This window comes from Protopterus annectens, chromosome 4.part0 (assembly GCF_019279795.1).
Source record: "Protopterus annectens isolate FY-2018-M chromosome 4.part0, PAN1.0, whole genome shotgun sequence".
NCBI classification, from domain to species: Eukaryota; Metazoa; Chordata; order Ceratodontiformes; family Protopteridae; genus Protopterus; species Protopterus annectens.
The window spans coordinates 1,218,230,572-1,218,252,566 of record NC_056733.1 but is presented as its reverse complement, the minus strand read 5'-3'; positions in this window follow the sequence as shown (position 1 = coordinate 1,218,252,566).

Genomic DNA, 21,995 nt, shown 5'->3' with positions numbered 1-21,995 from the left:
AATAGATAAGTTCAGAATACTGACGACCTTTCATGTGACCTATGACCTGTACAATTCATTTGTAAAGCAAACAAATCTGTTAGGGGAACAATAATGACACATACACAAACCTAGATTCATATGTGTGCACAGGATGAAGCTAGTACTGTGTTGAGGCAGCTTTTGATATAACTACAGCAGTACATTTTATTGGGCACACAACAGCCATCAATTACAGAGACTCTTTGATTAACAGCAACTAACTGTCAGCTGTACTACCAGGGTTATCCTAACATATACCCAGTTGCCTGCTACAGCAACAGCCATGGTTCACACAGAGCTGACAAAGCTGCTAAGGGACCACATGTTTGAATTGTATCAGTCTGGAGAAGGGTACCCAAACATTTCCACAGCATTGCACATACCATGGAACACAGTGCAGACAGTCATCAAAAGGTGTTGAAAATATGGGGCTACAGCGAAATTGCGAAGGAGTGGATATCCCACCAACGTCTATGAGAATACAAGACCAAAACTAGCCAGGGAGGTTGCCAGGAGCCCTACAGCAACAGTGAAGGAGTAGCAGGAATCTCCAGCAAGTACTAGGTGTGTACTACATGTCACAACAACCTTCCATAGATTCATAGGTTCATAGGTAGGTACTAGGCCATTTGCCTGAAGGCATTTATAAGCCTAGCCAGAATGTGTTGGCTTTTGCCACCCCCTTAGATTAGTTCCCTGTGCCTCTGTCCAGCAGAGCCACTGAAGTGATCCCCAGGGTAAACTTTCTGTTTCCCATCCACTCATCAAGGTTTCTCTTGAAGAGTGTTAGCGAGGAGCTCTGCCTAATGTAGATTGGAATCTTGTTCCAAAGCATGGGAAGTCTCTGTGACAGGAATCTGTCCCTCCAGCATGTCCTATTTATTGTTGTGGTGAGGTTTAGATCCCTAGAGCATGTGGCTTGAGGGGATATGGTTTTCTTTAGGTGGAGCATGTCCATGGGTTGGACATAGCCTTGTATGTCAGGCAGAGATCACCTCTGAGTAGGCGGTATGCAACTGAGTACAGCTGGAGATTTTTCAGTCGAGCTGCATAGGGCATCTGTTTGAGGCCAGTGATCCTCTTGGTGAGGTACTTTTGTGGTCTTTCCAGCTGTTGCAGGTGTCTTGTAAGGTGCATCCCAAATGGGGCGTTGTACTCTATGATGGGTCTGATGAGTGATGAATAGAGGGGCACAATGACCTCTTTTGATCTGGATGCAAACCCTTTTGTGATTAGGTGGGTCACATAGAAGGATTTTCTAACTACTTTGGCAATGTGATTATCAAAGGAGAGATTACTATCTACTTGGGTCCCCAGATCCCTTATTATGTCTTCTGTATTTAGGGGACTACCACCTATGTGGTAGTTTGTGGGTACTTTGTTTTTTCCAAAGGGGATGACTATGCACTTTTTGGCATTTAGCTTGAGGCCATGATTTTGACACCAGGTATCCATCTCAGTAAGACCCTTTTGGAGGATGTCTGTGTCAGCTGGAGGGTCAATTATAGCCCCTAGTTTGCAGTCATCTGCGAACCTGGTCAGCCATAGTCCTCCTGTTCTTGCCTGTACCTCTGAGAAGTATATGCCGAACAGGAAGGGTCCTAGGACTGAGCCCTGGGGAATGCCACTTGCAATCGGTTTAGAGTCGGACCTAGCTCCCGCAACTCTCACCATGTGGGTTCTGTCCATGAGCCAGTTGGCAACCCATCTTGTGACGTACGGGTTTATGTTCAGGCTCATGAGCTTTTCTATAATACCAGAATGGGGAATGGTGTCGAAGACCTTTGCGAGGTCTAGGTAGGCTGTGTATACCACCTTTCACTCATCTATAACCTTGGTAACTGTCTCAAAGAAGTCCACCAGGTTTAGGAGGCATGATCTGCCCTTAACAAAGCAGAACTGGGTAGGATCCAGTGTTTGGAGGTTCCCAATGTCTCTGTTAATGAGTTCCATGATGATGCACTCCATAGCCTTGCAGATCAAGCTAGTCAGGCTTATAGGGCGATAGTTCTGGGGGTCTGTTGTGGCTCCACCTTTGTGGAGCAGAATAACCATTGCTGTGCGCCTCTCTATAGGTACATAGCCTGTTGAGAGGCTGAGTTTGAACAGTGTGTTTAAGTGAGGGGTTAGTTAGTCTTTGAGTTCATGTAGGACGCAGCCTGGGACACCATCTGGTCCCATTGATGCTGTGTTTTTGGCTTTGGAGAGGGCTGTTTTAACCTGAGTGTCTGTGATTTCAGGGGCTCTACATTCTTCTGGTATGGTTATGGGCCCTTTTGGGGGTGAGAGGGAGGTGAAGTTTGCACTGAACCTGAATGGCAGGATGTTGGTGATATTGGTCGGTTCAGTGTATTTTGTGCCATTCTGCACTAACTCCGAGCAGATCTGAGCATTGCCACTTAGATTCTTGACATAGCTAAAGGATGCCTTGTGGTTATCTTTGGAGTCCTTGGCAATTTTTCTTTCGAAGCTCGCCTTGAATAATTTTATGAGGGATCATAGTTTCTTGCTGATACTGATCAGGGATGTCTTCCCTTCTTGGGATTTTACTCTTTTCTGTACTAGTTTCCTCCTTCTGTTGTATAGCTTGTTTATGGCAGTGGTCCACCAGACTGGTTTCCTTTTCTTGGAGGAGTGAGTCTTGGTTTTGCTTGAGATAGCACGAGCCATGCATTCTTGTAGGTGCCCGCAGAATGCATTAGTAAAGGATTTTGCAGCTTGGACAGCATTATCCTTTAGCATGGGGGCTTTGAAACTTTCCACCTCAGTCTTAAGTAATGTGAAGTTTGCTTTTGAAAAGTCTTTCATGGTGGTTTCTTTATCCGGGGGTGGGGGCAGAATGTGGATATCCAGAGTGATTTGTTTATGGTCAGATCTAACCAGTGAGTGGTTGACCTCCGGTGTGGAACACTGGTTGCCCATGTTGGGGATGACCAGGTCCAATATGTTGTCACCTCTGGTGGGAGTGTTGACCAGTTGATCCAGGGTGTTTGAGTTTATAAATTCTTGGAAATGTTGGGCAAGGGATTTAGTACTTGAGTAGATCTCCCAGTTAATGCTTAGGTAATTGAAATCACCCAATATTAGGGTGTTTGGTAGGTATATGGAAGGGTTGGAAGATGGCAGAAGTTCCTCTCACCAAACAATATCCTGGCCTGGTGAAAGTCTGACAACAATACATCAGGTCTCCAAAAAGCAAGTGGGAAAATGTGTTATGGTAATATAGGACCATGGTTGTACTCATTGGCCACAATTCTGACAGGTGTGTTTGGCACAATATCACCAGTGCACATCGCCACACCACCACCCCCATGGTGAAGCATGGGGATGGCAGTGTCCTGCTTTGTGGTTGCTGTTCACAAGCTGGAACTGGGGCTGTAGTGAAGTTAGAGGGGATTAGGAACAGTTCCAAACACTGGTCCCTTGTGGCTCCAAAATGTTCTGGTGTCTGCCACATAGCTGTGGATGGTGAGGAATTCCACCTTTCCACACAACAATGGTTCAAACCATACATCCATAGCAACAAAAGGATGGCTTCACCAGAACACATGCAATGTACTGCACTGGCTGAGTCAAAGCCCACACCTACGTTCAATAGGGTATATGCAGGGTAACCTGAAGAGGACAGTGCAGAGGGGATGCCCTTGCAATCTGACATAGTTGGAGATGTTTTGCAAGGCAGAGTGTGCAAGCATTGGCAAGTCAAGATGTGCCATGCTGATAGACACCTTCCCAAGAGGACTGCATGCTGTGATTAAATCTAACAGAGTATTACCTTAAGGGGGTGTACACACTCATGCAACCAGCTTATTGTACCTATTTCAGTTACCAGATGTTACCTGTAACTGATGTGTATGTTCTTCATTTGGATTTCATTATGTCATATGAAATGATGGCAATGTTATGACCTAATTTCTGATGTCTCATGTGATATATCATGAAAATCTGGCATGTTAACAGGTGTGTGTACACTTACCATATCCACTGTAAGCTTGGGAAGTTCTTTGAGTAACCAGCTTAGTTTAAAATACATGTACTGCAGGTTATGCAGTCTACACCTCCAATTTGGACATTACTTAGTGGCACCAATCCATAGGCCAACACAGTAATGTATCAGACAAACACAGGAGTTGTAAGGATCAGAACAAACATATGAGCCACACATGTAGACATTCAGCAAAACCCTGCACAGTTGGGGGATATGTTCTGTAGGGGTTGCCACAGTGCTATACAGGTGAACCGCAATAATTTACATGGATGCAGTGTGTGCTACGTGCCATCATCTACTAACACCACTCATGTATCCCAGAGATGTATATTGATAATAATGGTAATTGGAAAGGGCTGCACTGCATGATGCTGAGGGTCCTCCAAAGTGTGCATGTTTTGTCTGACTGTGTGTTGTGCATGCCCCCAGTCAGCTAATGTGAGGTCTGTGTAATGCCTTTGAGGCACCTCACCTGTGTGTGTGTGTGTGTGTGTGTGTGTGTGTGTGTGTGTGTGTGTGTGTGTGTGTATACCAGCAAACCTTATAATGCCAGTAGTGATTTACATATGTTGCTTTTCCCTCACAAGTGGACATGGTGGCTGCAGTCCCTCCCACTCTGATCCTGATGTCAGTGTCACTGCAGAATCTGACTATATTGATACTCACATTGAGGCACAGGTGGGGTTGTCAGGGGCTGATACTGTGCCATCGGTTGGCATCCCACTATTGTCAAACCCATCCCCACACACAGTCACAATGGCCACACATACCCCTTCACCAGTGGCCACAGATAACGGATAGCTGGTGAGTGGTGGCATGGAACAGGCTACTGTGGTGACTATGGCAAGTGAGAGTGCAGGCACTAGCCATAGCCAGAGTGCTGGTGAGGTCCCACACAGGCAGATGAGAAGGAGTGCTTGGAGAAGGATTGCAGCCCATCATGCCCCTGTTGCAAATGCCATGGCAGCAGTCACCAGACACATGTTTCACGCTGTCATGGGGGCACAGGCACATAATGAATGTAATACCAGACATATACAGAGGGTAGTGGATGAGCACGTCCCTGATGTCCATAGCAATATGTACTCGTACTCACTGCAGCCATCAGTGAGCATACTGGGGTCATGGATAGATGGAGGGGGCAGACCTTGGCACTCTGACACCATGGAATATCTCTGTCTGAGCATTTGGGGGACACTGGCCAGCAGCCATGTGGCTGTAGAGCAGCACCACGATCAGCTTAGGGTCTATGTGGCTGTGCACCACCACATCCTATGCTGGGAGTATCACCAGCACTACTGAAGGGGGTGTTCTGTCCATGCCATGATGCAGCAGGCCATGGGCATGTGATCCTGGCCGGTCCCAACAGGGACGTGGATCCCTCAGGCAGCAGTCACCAGTGGGGAGTAGTACTACATCTGGATTTGGCCCTGGTGGTGCCGGTGTGACCCTCGGCAGGCCTAGTTCCCATGTCTGTGGCCAGAGACGGTGAACTGTATACCCTGCCAGGTACGGCCCATAGCTATCCAAAATACCCCTGTGTAGGGCGCCCACATGGCATGACTGTGTGCATACAAACACACACACACATCACCATCAGAAAAGTCACCTCCACACACACACACACACACACACACACACACACACACACACACACACGCACACACACACACACCACCTCTGCACTGCCCATTTAATGAACACCCCCCAAATGTACACACACATGATGTCAACCGTGTACCCCAGACTAGGCTTCTGGCAAACCCACACAACACCCTGTGCATTTGATGATACCTGTGCCACATCCATGCCATCCATACCATCAATGTAGGGACATGGTTATATGGGTCGGATGCACAGGGTGAATTTAGTATAGTGTAGCTATTTAATGCTGTGTAAGGTGCTGTCAGCTGGCATTTGTAATGGGTACACATTGGAGTGTGTGTGTACCTTTTCAGCCATGATGCATTATTGGTATTAATAACACTAGGTGAATGTATTCTCACATGCTTTATTCTGTTTGTGTTCCGGGTGTCTGTGTGTCAGCAGGATGTGGCCCTGCAGACATTACCAACAAGGGGTATGGTAGTGTAGTAAAACATTGACCACATCATTGTCGGGGTACAAGCAGTATCTGCACACATTTCCCAGGTCTGTGTAACAGTTCTTGCATGTGCCTTCACAGATTATAGGGCTGAGGGGTTGTATCTCAGTCTAGGGTGGTTGACATCAGCTCTAGTATAGTGGACAATGGTAAGTGTGGTGGGTGGAACACACCTCAGATTGCTAATGTGCTCAACCCCAGAGGATATTTTGTCAACCAAGCACACAGTGAATACTGCTCTCATACACACACACACACACACACACACACACACACACACACACACACACACACACACACACACACACACACCCACACACACGCATACACACACACACAGACACATATGCACTCATGGGATCACAGTTACCAGTGTTCTGTTTGGAACCCCTACCAATCAAGTTGTGGTACCACACTATTATGTGGTTATTGCAAGTGGCACAGGACTACCAGTGTGATGAGTGTTACAAGGTACCTGTAAGGTAAATAACATCAAATGGCCTTGTTTGGTATGGCAATGGTGACTGTACTGGGTGTGTGAGTACTCATAATAGTGTCGCATACAAGTCTACACACTCACAACCACTGCTATACACAAACACACACATACACAAACACACACACACACACACACACACACACACACATACACACACACACTTACCAGTACTGACATTAGCAGACCAACCTATCTTGTTATTTGTACCATACTATTCCATACTGTTGCACAGTGCTTATAGGGCTGAAGAGTGTCTACAGATACCACTACAGTTGATGTGAACAGCGGACCTCATACAGTAGACTTAGGAATATGTACTGTGTGTATCATGGCATAAAATATGAATCTATGCTCATCTAATGGATATCATTCACACACAAACACATACACACACAACATACTCTTCTCTCACACACATTTGCCAGGACTAGGAGTAGAACCCCTATTTATCTATTTATTGTTACTACAGTGTTACACATTTATCACACGTGCCATGGAGGTTATGGGATGCCACGTGTCCAAAGCTACTTCTAAGGCAAGGGACATCACCAGGACTTGCAAATTATGACACTGGGGGATGTACTGGGTGTGAGAGGCCACAAAATGCTGTAAACTACACATACACACACACACACACACACACACACACACACACACACACACACACACACACACACACACACACACACACACACACACACACACACACACACACACACACATTTGCCAGGACTCATATTAGAACCCCTAGCTATGTGGTTATTGGTATTATAGTGTTATGCAGTTCACACACATACCACAGAGTGTATAGGTTGTGCAATGTCCCAAGGTACCTATATAGAGAATAACATTTACAGCACTTGTAAGGTATGGCAATGGTAGTTGTACTTGGTGAGACGGGCCACCATCTACTTTCACCCACATGTTTACACACTCACAAACACTTTTAGACACACTAATGCACACACACAGACATTTGACAGTACTGAGATCCATGGATTCAAAGAGTCATACGTCTGTACGTGGCAAATGGCCATGGAAGCTTTACAAGGCTAGCCCATGGGAATACACTGGCATCATGCCACCTGACGATACTCCCCAGAGTGTCTACTGGGTATAGTTACTGGAGTGATCCCCAGGGTGGGTATTCTATTCCCCATCCACTCCTCCTGATTTCTCTTGAAGAGGTTCAGTGATGTGTTCGGCTTGACATGTATGTGGCGTCTATTCCATAGCGTGGCCAGTCTCTGCATTGTGAACCCTTCCTCCAGCATGTCTATTGATTGTGAGGATGGGGTTGAGGTATCTGGGGCATATTGTGTAGACAGATTGGTGTTCTCAGATGTAGCATTCCTAACAGGGTTGGGTCAGACATGGCTGTGTATGTCAGGCAGAGATCACACCTAAGTAGCCAATATGAGAAATAGATTCTTTGCAGTTGTTGGAGTCTGTCTGTATGGGGCAAGTGTGTAGTACCTAAGATCCTCTTTCTGAGGTACATTTGCAGCCTCTCCTGTTGCTGCTGGTGTCCAGTGGGGTACATGGCAAATGGGCTATAGTATACACTGATTGGCCTACTGAGGAGTGTGTACAGGGAAACACTGTCCTTTTACTTCCCGGATTCAACACCCTGAGTCAGAAGAAGTGACACATGGAAAGACGTTCAGAAGACAGTGGCACTGTGGTGGTCACCATACAGCTCATTGTCACCCTGTGTTCTCAGTTCTGTTATACCGACATCAGTGTTCAGTGTGCTACCATCAATGTATTACTTTATGGGAACCATGTCATATCCAAAGGGGATGGCGCACATCATCTGACATTGAGCTTATGTCCAGGGTTCTGACAACGGTCATAGGTCTCAGAGAAGCCTTTGTGAAGGATGTCAACCTCACATGGGGGGTAATAAGAATAGCCACCTTGAAGTCATCTGCAAACATTGTTAGCCAGGGCACCTTTGTATTGGGCTGGTCCTCAGGGTTGTGGATCCCAAACATGAGGGAACCCAGGTCCACAACCTGTGGGACTCCACTCATGACTGTTCATCATGGAGTCCGCTGCTTTCACACTGTGGGTTCTATCTGTGAGCCGGTTTGCAGGCCACCTACTGATGTAGGGGTCACTGCCTACCTGAGTGTGTTTGTGTATGATTCTTGAGTGGGGAGTGATATCCAAGGATTCGATGGGCTGCCTATCTTGTTATCTATTCCATACTGTCACAGATGCAGAGTGTCTACAGGTCCCTTTACAGTGGATGGCAACTGTGGGCCTTGTAATGTGGACACTGGGACATGTACTGGGTGGGCAACAGCAAAAAGTAGCAAAACCCACCCCCCAATGGTTGCATAGGATGAGTGATCAGGGAAGGGTGTGTTACTCCCCATGGCTGTGGGCCAGGGTTCTCTGGGTGCAGACATGTCACCATCTTTCAGGGTTAGGACTGCCTGCAATGAGTGCATTCCCATGTTATGGACCCCATGACACTTCTTAACAGGGCACTGTGGGGAGGCATAGGCATTTGCCAGAGGCCTGTAGGCCAGGTATGACAGATGCAGGCCATCTGTAGCAAGGCGGTGCATTCTGATGCTCATATGTTTCCAGGCTGCTGGCAGTAGACAATCCTGGGATGGCACCAGTAAGGTGACTATGGGTGTTACTGACAATTGCTTTTGATTTGTGTTGAGGCATCACTCTAGTTGATGGCTGAATGCTGCCTAAGGCTATGGACATGTTACTGCATTTTTATGGGACTGGGGGGCTGACACATCTGTACACAATACACATTTGCACAGACTGTGCTGATATTTGCTTAACATTTTGGTCCCATTTAGCATAGTGGTGTGCCCTCTCTTTGAGACTACATGCATAACAGTATTAACCATAGGTCAGATTGTTCTGGCATAAACATTTGTAGTTTCAGACTTCTTACCTTTCAAAGCCATGCTGCCACTGCCAGACCTGCTGTGATATCACTGTGTAAACATCTGTAGGTAGGGATTTCATGGGTATCACCATGTGGGGGCCTTTGCTAGACATTTCTGTATGGTTTTCTACAGCTGATCTGCTGGGTGAGGCTGGATGTGGGTATGAGACCCTCATTTTGACATCCATGCATGTGACCTATGATCCCCCCAGTTATTTGGCTCACCACATATACTGCAGTGGTATTTGTCAACTAGGGTGGTACTGCATGGTGTGGGTAGGCCAGTACTGGAGATACACTTCCTGCTGTCCCACAGAGCTATCCACTGTCTGCTGCTATCCCAGTTAGCCACCCCATTCCCTTGCATCAATACCATAGATATGCTATCAGAACATTTCACTCCATTCATTTATTTTGTTAAGGAGACTGGCTTACCTTGTGCCTGAGGCTGTTGTGAGGATGGTGCTTGAGGCCAGACTATGTCAGATGCATGCAGTACACTGCCTATACATGGTAAGGTATAGGTGGTGTGATGTTTGGCATCTATTTTACTGTGTGTGTGAGTCAGAGAGAGAGAGATCAGTCCCTGGGGCCCTACAGTGTCAGTGTATGTGCTTTGCATTGCCTCTTTGCCAAGGCCAGGGCATACTGGGCACACCTCCATCTGCCTACAGGGGCAGGCTCAGGATGTTCCTCCTTCGCGTCTCTCTGCACCTGTGGAGACCTTGGCAGTGGTGGGGGGCTGTGTGGCCCTTCCCCATTTTGTACTTGCTGCAGCTGTTTCTGCAGGATCATATTGTGTAGCATGGTACATACTATGGACATGTTTGCACATGTAGCTGGAGAGTACTGCAAGGCTCCACCAGATTTGTCAAGGCAGCAGAACTGTGACTTGAGCATCCCAAACACATGCTCTATAATGATTCTGGTTTGTGCATGTGCCTTATTATGGCATTCTTGTGTGGGTGTCTGTGCATTTCTGATGGGTGTCATCAACCACAGCTCTGATGCGCAGCCAGTATTCCTACCAGATGGCCATATGTGATGTCTCCACTGGCAAATGAATGGTACAGCTGTGACGAATGCCAGATGTGGGAGTTGTGATAGCTTCCAGGGCTGCTAGCATACACTCATATGATAATGCCCTGGGCATCACACATGACCTGGCAGTTGATGGAGTGGAACCGCTTGCGGTTTAGGTGGACTCTACCCTGGTCACCAGGTGGTGCTTTGATGTGGATGTGGGTGCAGTCTATGGCCCCCAGTACCTCCAGGTATTCTGCTACATGGTGGAAGAGATGTATATTGCTGGTCCTCTCGTCATGGGTGCTGGGGAAGTAAATGTGCTCAGCTGCATGTGGTCACATAGAATCCAGGAACTGGTGGAGTATCCTGCACACAGATGCCTGTGAGACCCCATGATATCCCCAGTTGGTGTTTGGAAAGTAACTGTAGCTAGTATTCTTAAGGCTACACATACCTTGGTATCCACTGGGATGGGTTCCCCTCTGTTGGTTCTGGGTCTGAGGTGAGGCCGGCACAGCTCAACAAGTTACTGAAGTATGTCCCTGTTCGCCCTATAGTGCTCCACTATCTCCAGATCATGTAGCCCCTGGTAGGTTACCCTGGGTCTGAACACCCTTCTCCTCCTTCTTGGTCTGAATTGGTTGTCAGCATTTTCCTCCTCACCATCCTCAGTCTCTAGCACATACTGATAGATCAGAGCAACTGCAGCCCCTAACATGTTTTGTTAGATTTGTCAGTTTAAAATTCCTGCAAATGTATATACCAGTGGTGTAGAGTTTGTGGGAAAAGCCAGACTGAAAGGTGTTAGCATAGTTTATAGTAGTGTGGTGGGCTGCTGCCTGTGTAATTGGCTGATTCTGATACATTCCACCTGCCAGCTATGCTAGTTCTCCTTGATTGCCTTCCTTCTGCTGTTTTCCCTTCCCATTTTCTCCCTGTTTAAGCCCCAATGCACGCCACGCATACCCAGTTCTCAGTTGTAAACAGTTATGCTATTTCTGTTGTTTTTTTTTTTTTGGTTTTAGGCCCGGTGGTGTTTAGCTAAAGTAAACAGTTTTAAGCAGAACTGGCCCTCCCTGGATGCGAACATACTCTGAATTTCATGGAATAAGAAAATACAGCCTCAGACACACCCCCTTCCTTAGCTGTGCTTAGCTAAGGGCAAACATGGGCCACTGAGCTCCAATGTGCTTACAACAAGCATGACATACCCCCTTTTCATGTTAGCTGCTCTTTCTGTCTACACGGTGGTGTTGGAAAACTACACGGTTAGGTGCAGTCTGACACTTATACTGAATCACAGATTTCTTCTAACGCCCCTCATTTGCATACACCACTGCCTTACTCCATCGTTACCACACTTACACTGGGCCTTCCCCCTTAGCAACCACTATTTCCTGGTATTGTTTTCATTCTGCATGCCATTGACTGTAATGGCAAAATGCAGATTTCATTAAAAAATTATTTTTCCCCCTTTTTTTTTATTTTCGGCACAATCCCGTTGCACACCACTGCCCTATGCTTAAATGGCCGACAGCAGACAAAAAAAAGTTTCATTTTAAAAAATGAAAACTATTTTTTATGCCAATGACCATATATTTATGTCCATTGGCATGCCTACTAAATATAATACATGCTTTCTTCCAAGCTGTCATGCCTCCGTTTTCTCATTTGCAGAAATGTATTCAGCTAGTAACTGAATACATTTTTGCAGGTTACACTATTGCTGCATGAGCACCTGCCTGCTTGGTGAATCACTAATTCACATAATTTGCATGTTTTTCACCAGCAAATGAGGTAATTAGCATAAGGCAGTGGTGTCTGTGCAGGAATAGTGTAGGAGCGCTCATGCACATCCCAGGATCCCTTTGCTGAATCGCTCGGTGGCCATGTTCTGTGCAGCAGCTGCTGCACAATTCCTACACTTCGTGTAGGGTTTAATGAATCCTGGGGCTCGTTATTTCATTATGCAATGTGCATCATTTCCCCAGCATAGCCAATGTGGTTGGTTGCACTCATTCTCAGGGATGCACTAATGGGTGCCAACTAGGTCACAAATTCTCTTAACGTGCATCTACTCCAGGTTTCTATACACCATGTCAATCTGCATGTATTGCAGGATGTCTCACAGTCCCCACAGTGATTACAGTTCTTCATGCAGGTCACACAGATCAGTCAACATCTCTAATATGGTATAAGTGGTGGATGTCTGTGCCTACATCCTTGACCTGCACATCTGCTAACTGATGCCAGAATAACACCCAGGCCTAGGAATTTTCTGGAATCATAGTGGTGATGGCCATTCATGTGTCTCTTCCCCCTGCTAGGTACAAGCACCTCAGAGGCAGTGCAGCCCATCTGTGGCTGTGATATCTGTGTAACACAGATGGGGCTGTCATGGGCAGGATGTCCTTTGTCAAATGCAGGTGATGCCAGAGACTCATTCTACCTCTCCATCATCACTAAACCTGTGAACAATGTGAGTGTGCCTTCCCATGTCAGTGTTACTGAGTGCCATTATGAAACCTGTTGCGTACTGACAGTAGGCGAGTTTTGACCAGTTGAGCTAGATCCTCTCCCAGTGGAATAGGCAGCATGCCTGCAGCATTGTTGGCTCATATTTTTGATTTTCACCACAACCTGGTGCACATAGTACTACACACTAGTCATATACATAGTTTATGGACACATACATACCTTATGGTATATGCTGTCACTGTTGCAACAGCTCTGATATGCTTGGATGACAGATATGCATATGTGTTTGTCAAACTATACCATTTACAAGTGCTAGTCAGTGTCCTGCAGGCATGGCACATGCTCCTGCTAATCTGGTACATTCTCTGCAGACACCTGGGCAGTCATCACCAGCCCTACTCCCACAGCTAGAAGACTTATAGCGCCTACATTATTACTGCCATTTTTCCTCTATGCTGCCCCAATCTTTGCTAAATTTCATGTCTCACAACTGTTCATACTTAAGCAACGTTATAATAAAAATAGCAAAATTTGCAGTAAACTATAAAAATAGACACACCACTGCCTAGCCCTTAGAGAATTAAACTGGTTAGAAGTACAACATCACCTAGCTCTCTCTCAGCTAACTACAATGCACAGACTTCCTTATAAGCCAGAAAATTACCTGGCCTTTAGCAACTTAATATGCCACTACAATTCCCCAATAGAATTGTTTACTAGAGAGAAAAATAACTAATCACTATAACTAAATCATCTAATACAGCAGGTGATCTTCTATATTCAAATAGTGTAGCTAAATTATGGAACCACATCCCATGACCACTGAAATCCATTCAGAATGGAAACTCATTTAAAACACAATTAAAACTTCACTTATATCAATGGATCTGGTCCTGTACATCTCCGGGATAAATATCACTGTTATCTTCAGCTTGTCCAATTGCCAAACCACTTCTCTTCATTCAGACTCCTATACCCCACAACAAATATCTAAATAGATTTACTAGCATCTCCAAGCCATATATATACCTTTTTGACACTGCTAACCCCCACTCCTATACTTCTTATATAACATTTATGATAGCCATATATATTATTGCCTCTGACCCTGCTTTATACCGCCCCTCTTAACTACAATATTAACAATTTCTGCCCTACCTAGTTCCTTCCCTCACATCCATTTCTTTGAATTTCTAAGTAGTCATCACATAAGCCATTATCTGCTTGACAGACCCACTAATTCACCTCTTCAAATGCTCAGTGTTCAACATCTACTAATGCATATGAATCTTTTATACTGCAATAGCTGATTTTTATTTTCATATGAATGTAATCTAATTAGCAAATGTATGTATAATTTTTGATGTATATTACTTAATGTCTGTTCATGTTTATTACTGAATGTCTGTTTAAAAAAATTGTAATATGTTGGGGCTTTTCTCCCTGGTCCAATGCTCAAAAGCATTTTTTCACTAAACCCACTCAGACAAACCTGAAAACCAAAAGAGAATAAAAATAATCTAATAATCTAACTCTCTTCCTTGACTTTCTCTATAAATATACCATTAGCCCATTTTTCCTCTCTTCATATTGCAATTCCTGTTTGTATTAGACTAACTTACCTTTAATTTCTCTACAAACTGACTAAGATTTCTCTAAATATTAAATGATTGTCATATACCTTGTATCAATTCTTAACCAATGTTTTATATTATGTCTAATTTGTTATAATTATTTAAACTGCAGATGTTTTTGTTTTATTTTTTGTAGTCTGTATAGTTATTTTTCTTAAAATGTTTTCTATTAATTTGGAGCTTTTCTCACCAGGCCTGCACTGAAAATGGGCTTCTACCCAGTTGGATATTCCTGGTCATCAAATGTTAATAAATAAATAAATAAATAAATAAGTAAAATAAAATAAAATAAAAAACAGCCACACCAGCACTAGGTAGGAGGGTTCTTCCATGTCCCCCAATGACGGATAATAGAAATTCCTCCATCTCTGTGAGAACCTCTGTGTTGGTGGTCCACTCCTGTGGTCAGCCTATCTCAGCTGATTTCCTAAGCCTTCATCCTGGCATGCAATAACATATTGGTGATCCTGAGATGCACCTACACCATTGTCTTATTATGACCACCAGTATACTTGAGTCCTGTGCCTGCCTCCAATGCACCTGGCCTAGAAGGTCTTGTCTGCTTTACCCTTCTCAAGGATATGTATGCCAAATTTTCACAGGATCTTTAGTAACACTTCTATTTCCTGTGTGGTGAAATTTTCAGCCATTACCATTCCTTTGGCCTCATGCCAAGATATGTGTACTTGTGAGTTATAAATGTGAATTAGCGTGTGTATATACACGACTGTCTATACCACCCAACAAATGATTCCATACTGTCTCCAGCACACTTAAGTTGGGCATAATCCTGTGTGGTGATACAGTGAAACCATTTTGACATTGTGTCACACTGTAGCTGATGTGGACTTGTAAGCCATTCTTGCTGTCCATTGAATAGGTACAGACAGCACCATCCATGTATGGTGCATTAAAATCCACATAGCCCCTGTAGTACACCATGCTGTCCTTGCACTTAGGGCACAGTGCTGTGACATCTGTACAGCGAAACAGTGATCAAGCCTGTCTGTGCTTTAATGGGCCCTGCCAGGTTGAGTATCCCAGCAGGACTGCCAGATATTCTGTCTCCTGTGCCCTATATGTTTGGACCCCCCTCAACAGGACTACAACATATCCTAGCTACTCCCTGCACCATATCAGACTGAAGCCCCCAGCATGAGTGCAACATGTCCTGCCTGTCCCCTGTGCTTTGATTGGTTTAGTTCCCCCAACAGGACTGCAAACTGTCTTGTCTGTCCCTTGTGACCATCTCATTTTGAGCTTTTGAATAGCATTGCTACTTATCCTGCATGTCCTCTGTGTCTTGTCAAACTTAGCTGCCCAATATCACTTGCAACCTGTTTGCCTCTCCTTTGGGTCCAGTCAGGTTGAGTCCCCCATCCTGTCAGCCCTCTGTCATGCACTGTAGAGTGTTACCCCTACATGCTCCAATGCTCTGTTACAGTGCCGGTTGCATCCATGCACCCTTGTGGGGTCACTACAGAGATGTAGTCTATTACCAGTTGTCAGTCTGCTATATTTGCTGTATAGAAATACACTCTGATATACACTATATTCAAATTTCCAGCCTTATTTGCCATAAGAGGGTCTCCTGCAAAATGGTGAATGTGGATTTTAGTGTGCTAAGATTGTTCACGTAGTGTAGTAATTAATATAGTAAGGTCTTTTTTTTAAACACCTTTATTGAATTATCACTTGTGACATAGGCACATTTACATTTACATAAAAGTAATCAAACTATATTAACAAGTTAAAATTGACAAACATTATGCTTCACATATATTGCTATATATCATATAACCTAAGCAACATTACATACATTTTTCAATTCCTGCTCTTTTTTAAAAAAGAAGCATTTCTATTAAACCATCATGACATAAACAATTATACATTTATATAAATGGCAGGAACCAGTAGTCCGACCAGTAGTACCAAGGACCCCCTCCAAGGAAAATGTCAATAAAATGTGTAATTACACAGGTAGTGTTTTGAGAATGAGAGCAGCAAGATTATAGGCACAAATAATTGTGCTTTATGCTTGGCACATCTTAATTACGAATTAATTTCTATGGATCATTCCTTTATATACACACTGGTTAGGAATCAAATTACATAGTTTTTTATATATTGTATTTAATACTAATTATTTATTTATAGTGGTATTTATACACACACAATTCAAACAGTACACACTATTTAGAAAGGTATATAATTATTGTAAACACAACAACATACAATTTTTTAACTACAATATACATTTTTTTTTCCAAATGTGTTTAAAATTCAATTATAATAGCTTAATTTAACTAATGATTAAGAATGTAAGACTATACATTTGAATGGGAAGTTTTTTATAAGGGAAAATGTCTATGGTATTCACTATGTTTTAACATGTTTTAATGTATTTTACTTGATTGGAATTTACTGAACTTCAATTATGAAATGTCACATGTTCCAGCTGGGGGTATTTAAACCCACCACTGGTTTCACTGAATTTTGTTCTGAGGAAGCCTGGGATTGAACCTGGGTGAAAGCGCTTAACCATTTGTTCGTATTGTTGGAATTTAAGATTTGAATAAACTACGTGATTTTATACCCGTTTGGTGGACCTGTGTAATTACACATTTTATTGACATTTTCCTTGGAGGGGGTCCTTGGTACTACTGGTCGGACTACTGGTTCCTGCTCTTTTTGCGTTTTTTGTGGTTTTCTCATTTATATAAATGAAAACAAACCACACCAACACAATCCTAGTGGCAAGCATTTTACATCACAAGCCATAGTGACACATTCCCAGTTGCAAACATTATACTTCACTTATAATCTACCCAGTCTTTTTCAGTCAAACATTACATAGCTCATTTAAGTCCTGCTTTCTTTTAAATGTCATTCCTCCCCTGCATGTATTGTTTCCACAGTTCACATTTTTTCTTATGTAGTTTGCTCCTATCTTTTTTCTAAAGGTCTCAGTTCCAGTTGTTTTATCTCTGTTATTATATTCATTACTTCTAATATAGCTGGTTTAGATTTTGATTTCCATTTTCTAGTAATTGCTTTTTTGGCAAACACCATAATTAGAGACAACAAAGCCTTACCATAACACAAACCACTGCTACAGAACACAATACAAATGTATTACACTCTCTAGCGCCTTGGCAAAATGCCTTCACTGGAGTACAAAAAGGTTTGTGTTATTCAAACTTTATACTTCAGTGGTTTCCTTCAACAAAGCCTTACCATGTCTAGGCAATTCCAATTCTGTATCATAACTCAGAAAAATCATCTCCCTTGTCACACAAATCTGCCCACCCAGCATCTCCAGCAGTGCATCCCGCAGAGAATTCTTGAAGTCCGCCAATTCACTGCACTCCCAGAAAATATGTTCCCGGTTACTTCTTTCTTCCCCATCACATCTCCGCATTTGCTATCTACCTGAGGAAAAATTCTCTGGAATCTACTTGGGGTATAAAAATATCTGTGTAAACATTTCCTAGAAAACCCTAAATCTTCTATATTTGGTTGCATATTTGGGAAATATACATATATCCTCCCATTGTTTCCTTGTGAATTGTTTATCCAGTCTCTCTTCCCAATCCTTTCTAGCCTCCTCTGATTGATTCTTATAGTTTTAATGCAATATTTTATATGGTCTACTAATTATTCCTTTCTTAATGTCAGATTCTGTTTAGATTCTACTAAAAACTCTACCAGTGCTGGTTTTTCATTTAGGACCCCCCCTATTTCTTTTTCTTTACCTATACTCTGATATAAATCCTTGATAGGGAAGGCAATCTCTAACCTACAGTCCAAATAAATTCTTGGCATCTTCCCATTCTATCATCTTAACCTCTTTAGTTATTTGCTCCCAATACCTTGGTTCCTTTGCCAGTTTTCTTCAATAAATTCCATCCCCACTTGCCTATTGTCTATATCCCTAATTGCAGTCATCCCTATTGGCAGAATCTCCTTTCTCCATTCCCGTGTTGGCTTAGTTCTTAGAATACTTTCTACTACTTTATGGATATAATATTCTGTATGATTATTGTTATTCCCTTAAAAGCCTGCATCTAAAATCCCAGTATCGCCTTGTTTCTTGAGCTTTCCCCCTGTTTCAACATCATCCCTTTCCACTTTGATTTATAGTTTTCTGCTTGTGCTATGTATAGGAGCCTTAACTATGTAGATCTGAAGTACCCGTTCAAATTGAGTAATCCCCATCCACCCTATTCTACTGGAAGAATCAGCTTATCCCACTTGGCTCTTGCTATCTTTCCCTCCCAGATAAGATCCTTCAGCTCTTTATTAATTGCTAGCCACAACTTTTCCTCTGATTAATAAAAACATGCCTGACCTCTGTAAAAGACTAAAGGGACTAAAAACTGCTTATACTGTACTATCCATATCCATATAACAAAGCTTCCATTTTCTCAGTTTTTGAATTATCTTTTGTTTAGTCTCTTCCCACATATCCTTAACTGCCACACTAGAATAATTTTTAATCCATTCTCCTAAATACTTCATTTTATCATGTCCCCTATATATATGTGGGAACATAATTCACCACTATTGCCTTTGGTTTAGCTTCATTAATTTTGTATCCCAAAAAAATCTGAAACTGTCTCATAATGTTCCACAACACTGTAATGTCTTTTGTCAGGTATAAAATAATATAATATGCAAATAGAGCCAGCTTTTCTTGGCTATCATGTCAGTTATATCCTTGAATTTGTACCAGTTATATCCTTGAATTTCTGAGTCCCTTATTTTCTTTGCCAATGGTTCTAAATATAATGCAAATAACAAAGGGGGAAAGATAACACCCCTGCCTGGTTCCTCTGCTCAAGCAGAAATTATCAGAAAGGACCCCACCCACTTTAATTTTCACCTCCGATCCCTCATATATCCTCCTAATCAACCTTATATTTTTTCAGGAAATGCAAATGCTTCCATTGCCTTGCTCACAAAGTCCCAGCTTACTCTGTCAAATGCTTTTTCTGCATCATGACCCACCAACAACAATGGTATTTTCTTACATTCTGCTTCCCTCTGGGTCATCAATGTTCTGTTAATGCTGTCAAATGTTTGCCTCCATGCCACAAAACCACATTGATCCATATTTATCAAATGTGGCATTACTTTTGACATTCTTTTAGCCATTATAGACAAGCACACTTTATAATCATGGTTTAGTATTGAAATGGACCTGTGTCAAGCTGGGTTTGATGGATCTTTACCCTTTTTTAGGTATTACAGCCATTGCTTTCTTTCAGGATGGTGACACTTCTCCTCATCTTACAATACTGTTAAACAAAACCTTCCAGATCTTTATTATTTTTTCCCTCCTAGCTTCCAAACTTCCACAGGAATACCATCTATTCCTGGGGACTTTCCTGTAGATTGGTAATACATCACAATTTTTATCTCATCTCCTCCTATCCTAATCATTAGTACTTGAGCCTCATCTACCTCTAACTTTGGCATATTTAATTCTTCCATAAACATTTCCATTTATACCTTTTCTTGATTTCCATATTTTTCTGCTTTACACAGGCTTTCATAGAATTTCTGTAATATTTCTAAAACCTCTATATGCTAGTAAGGTGTTTTAGTACAGTTGTCTCTGAATTGTGCCTGTGGTGTTGCATGTTGTCAGCCACAGTTCATGTGACGGGGTCTAATTCTACTCATTCCTGGTCATGGAGATCATTTAGGGTATGCTTGTATGTGAAGCCTGGCCTGTCTGCTGTTATTTTGCACTGCACTAATGATCATGTACATCAAGCTACTGTTAATGGACCTTCTAAGGTCTCTCTCAGTCCATCTGTGTCAAAGGGAAGAAGAGGTAAAATAGAGTGAACCACCATTTTATTATAAGCATTCAGTTCTTGAATTGGCACTGTACAATAAACCTAACACATGACCTATTATTGCCTTTTGTTGCCACAGATATGCTGTGCCCATTACTGTTTGTTTTATGTTTGTCAGCAAGTCATGAGTTTAAAGAATATAGGACTACCTCTCATTAATGGTGGGACAGACTCTTCAGGAGGTGGAGTAAATGTATTGCTTGCAGTCATGTAATATTTTAATAAAATGTAACATATGTAACTAATGTGTTGTATTTTCTCTTTTTCTTTCTTTGTCTATTTCTTCTTTTTTTTTTTCTGTTTGTTTTGTTGCTTTGTTTTTTTTTATTAATTTATTTGCTTTTTCTTCTGGATCAACCATAGTGCAAGATGAGGTGAAGCAGTGGCCATGATGTTCTATACTGGCCACTTTACGGTATGCCAATTCTCCAACAGTCAGCCAGCCTGTCCTATCCATTGGGCCACTAGAGGTGGAATCTGCCTATTATGTGAGCCACAGAGCTGACTGACTTCTGTGTGGTTCTGTTCTGGGCCAGTCCAGCATGCTTTCTTCACCCCTCCCTCCCTCTTCCCTATCATTACATTCTGTATCCTGTGTGTTACTCTCCATCCCCTGTTTGTTCTTTAATCTTCCTTATCACCAATTGTCCACTTTTTGTCTCTTTGCATCACTTCAGCACTTCCCCCTTATGTGTCACTACCTCGCTTGTCAGTCTTTGTCTGCATAGCATGTTTGTTTGTCTGTCCCTGCTTTCTTCCCTATACAGTCCTTCCTATCCATCCATTCCCCTTGCTACCATCTTCCTCTGCCTTTCTTTACAAAAAAGGGGCTCCTGTACCCAAAAAGAAGTACACACTCCTAACCTGTAAACCACCATTCCTTTCCCATGTCCTTCAATATGTTTTTCCACTTAAGTGTTCCCATTCTTGACTGTACTAGCTCTCTGTTATATTCCTGTTTATATGATAAAATAAGTTGGCATTTTGCTGTTGATCTCTTCTATGAACTGCCTGCTGCTCATGGGTAGCAGCTATGGGACCTTTGATGCATGTGCAAATGCACATAATGTTCAGCACACCACCTGCATGTCACTTTCCTGGGTCTCCTTATCACTCTTAGTGCAGTTAAACTAGTTATTATCATTATAGTGGTATGAACTTTGATTATGCAGCACAGTTCCTGGCATGGCCACACTATACTGGCACAAATGCATGCCTAATTAATGTAGGGCCATGACGTGCTAAGTCCATTGTGCTATTTGCTGCCACTTGGTTGATTTCCAATTATTCCCCCACCCCACACACACACAGGTTCATAAATCAGTACTCGGCTAACTGCCCTTGTGGGCCATTTTAAGCCTAGTCAATTACCCTATGTGAGAATCAAACCCTGCATCTCGTGTCTGTAAGGGAAATACCTTAACCATTATGTCAACCTCTCACTCTAAAGTATGA